At 27.0% G+C, this 3,556-nt stretch overlaps 1 pseudogene; it reads left to right on the forward strand.

Annotated features, from left to right (window-relative positions):
- Positions 1 to 1,929: 1,929 nt before the first annotated feature.
- LOC127082295 (transcription factor MYB14-like) lies at positions 1,930 to 3,329 on the forward strand (annotated as a pseudogene).
- The last annotated feature ends 227 nt before the right edge of the window (positions 3,330 to 3,556 follow it).

Consider the following 3,556-nt stretch of genomic DNA (forward strand, 5'->3'; position numbering starts at 1 on the left):
AAGTTAATCTAAATCTATAAATAGAGGGAGTAACCCTTATTTTTGTAATGAAGTGAATAGAACATTCATAACATTGTATTCACAGTTTTTTGCAGTTGCAAAGTGAAGAAGAAGTTTTCCACAATTTGTGGGCAGAGAGAAACTCTGCAGAATTTTAATTATTTTTCCCCTTCATCGTTCTTTACACTCTTTCTTTCTCCATTGTTTTTCTCTTTTCATTGTTATTGTGTAGGTAATAACAATCTTGTTCATCAAGATTGATTGAAATTCTCGATAGATTTTGGGAGATTTTCAACAATAACTATAGATATTTAATCCATTGGTCAACATTCTAAAAAAAAGACTTATATGACCTCAGTTTATGTTGAACGATTTGTTCTCTTGAGATTTATGAGTCGAATCAAAGTGTTTTACGAGTTGTTGAGAGACTTATAATGTGTTGGATTTGAACCCTTTGATGTTGGACGACTTGATTTTTTAGTATGTTGTATGATATATTTTAGAAGTACAGTGGGTTTCACATCCGTTAAATTACATAACCCATGTGTAACCCAATGGATATTCCATCGATTGTACCGAAGGTTTGAGGTGAAAAACAAGATTTAAAAGTAATGTTATCACTTTGACCAAAGTGTACTTCAGGTGAAAATCAAAGTTTGAGGTGAAAAATAGTTTTTCATCTCGACCAATTACCCGATGTAATATGAGACAAACTTACCATAATACCCAATCAAACTCGTTAGATCCGGTACACAACTTATAAGAAGTACAAGCAGAGTAAACATCAACCCTTTTTTTAAACACATCTTTTTCATTGGGATACTAGCAAGTTCAATAATAACCCTGCTATATCATTGGTGTTTACATTCTTAAGCCATTTAAAATTTCAAATTGTTTAGAAATATAATAAATATAATATAATAAATATAATGTTTAATATATTTTAAATTTAGAATTGCAATAAATGTTATCTTCAATTTTTTTAAATTATATTTGTCAAATGTAACTCTTACAATACATGAAATGATAATTTCTTCGTGCACTCTTCTATTTACTAGTAAATATTGAAAAACATTTTGTGGTTTAATTTATTAAATTAATTATAAACTGTACATTTATTATACCTACAATATTCTAATATCATCCGTAGTAGTTATGGATATTCAAGTTTTGTGGTCAATATAACACAAGGAAATAAACTAGTAGTTATATCACATGCATGTCTATGTTAGTCTGTACTACAATTTTATTCTAAAACCAAGTCATTTATCACAACTTGTAAGCAAATTTTATCTAAAGTGAAATATTTTTTAAATCAAATTTAAATTTTAAGTGAAAATAAATGTTATTTATATATATCAACTAAATTTTAAATTACGAAAATCTATTGAAGATTATTACCAAACTAATAAATAAATATATTTTAAAAAATTTTGAGTTTAGTTAAAATGAGTACTTTCGAAACAAAATTAATTTGAAGTGTAAGCTAAATCATTTATGATTTAATAATTAGTTTTTCCTATCATTTAGGTGAAATTTGAAAAATTCAACTTTAAAAAATACTCATATTTCTCTTTGATTTTAAAGATTTTCTCATTTTAACTCTGTACTAAATAAATAAATAAATAAATAAATAAGCCACATAGCATCATCACATCTTCAGATTTGCAGATTTGCTTACTAATTTTATTTAGAGATAAAATGAAAAAAAAATCAAAAGCAAAGGAAAATATGTGTTTTTTTTTTAGATTTATTTTTCAAAACTCACTCGCATGTTATTAATAAATTAATATAAAATATGTTGGCTGGTAGATAAATGGAAACCCAAACAAACTCTAGGATACTTTACTATAAATATATTATTTCTTAAGATATATGATACCACATGCAACACAGACTCATGCTAAGAATTGGTATTAGTAAGAGAACATGGTGAAAAGCTCTTGTGGTGACAAAAATAAATTGAGGAAGGGCAAGTGGACTCCGGAAGAAGACAACAAGTTGGTTGCTTATGTAACTAGATATGGCTGTTGGAATTGGCGACAACTACCTAAATTTGCAGGTTATATAAATAATAATTTATTCATGTATGTGTATTGGTTTTCTTCTAGTTTATGTGTTATCTTGAGATAATGTTTTCAGGTCTTGAGAGATGTGGGAAGAGTTGTAGACTAAGGTGGTTGAACTATTTAAGACCAGATCTCAAAAGAGGAAACTTTACTAATACTATCATTAAACTTCATCAAAAACTGGGTAATAGGTAACATCAACATGTCAATGCTCTATCAACTTCTACATTTATCCACAAGCCCTAATTTTTTTTATTATCAAACACAACATAAGGACTTAAATGACTATTATTTTTTTTTAATGATAAGTTTTTATTTAATGATAAATGAATGTAGTAATAAAAAAATTTGAAAACTTTCAAAATACAAAAGCTATCACAAATAATCAGATCCGACTCTATATAAGAACGACAAACTCTACCACACAAAGCTCCAAATTTTAGAAGATATATTTTTTTCATCAATATTAACAGACATAAAAGAGTGATATAATAAGACCAAATAAATTTTAAAAAATATTCTCATAAAAACACAATACATAAAAAAAAAAGATTGATAAAAAATCAAAATAATTATATTATATTTTATTTTTAAATTAATATATAATTAAATTTTTGCTATCTCATTTTTAATTATTATAACTATATTTTTTTAAATTAAAGCGGGGCCTCCATTTAATTGGATTGCATGTAATTAATCTAACTCAGACTTATAAATTGTGTTAGGGCTTTTTTCATGATGATCAAACAAATTTTATAATGCAAATGGAGAGCGATTGCTGCAAATTTACTGGGGAGAACCGATAACAAGATAAAGAATCATTGGCACACCAACTTGAAAAAACGTTTTATAAAAAATAATAAGCCAGAAACTAAACATGAAACAGAAAAAGCCAAAGCTTCAAATTCAAATAGTCATCCTTAAGAAGCCAAGAAACTTGAAGGACCATTAGAAAACAACAATGTTCCCATTATTACAAGTCCATTGTCTTCAACCACGTCTTCAAGTGGACTCTCTTCCAAAACAATGGATACCGCATCAACCTCAATATCATATGAAAGTTCAATTCTTGATGACTATGAGCTTCCTTTAATGCATGCATACATGGATGTTTTGAGTGATAGTTTTTGGACAAAACCATACATGATAGACAATTCATATGCCCCTCCAAATGAAGAAGCTACATCATTAGCTGTGGGGTATGAACATCAATACTTTATTCCTATGTAGGATGTTGAACTTTGGAGCCATTCAGCATAAATGATTATCGTATGTGATTATTACTTTGTCATTTTTTTTCATCTATGTTTTAGTTTGAGTCAATATTTGAAATAAATTAGTATCTCTTTCTTTCTACTATTTTATTTTTGTTGTTAAAATTATAAACTAGTTATAATTTTTCACAATTTTTTTTTTCTATAGCGACTTATAACAAAAATGGAGAAAATATTTAATTAAATATTTTTTTCTACAATGGGTCCCTAATA

This window comes from Lathyrus oleraceus, chromosome 5 (genome assembly GCF_024323335.1).
Source record: "Lathyrus oleraceus cultivar Zhongwan6 chromosome 5, CAAS_Psat_ZW6_1.0, whole genome shotgun sequence".
NCBI lineage: Eukaryota > Viridiplantae > Streptophyta > Magnoliopsida > Fabales > Fabaceae > Lathyrus > Lathyrus oleraceus.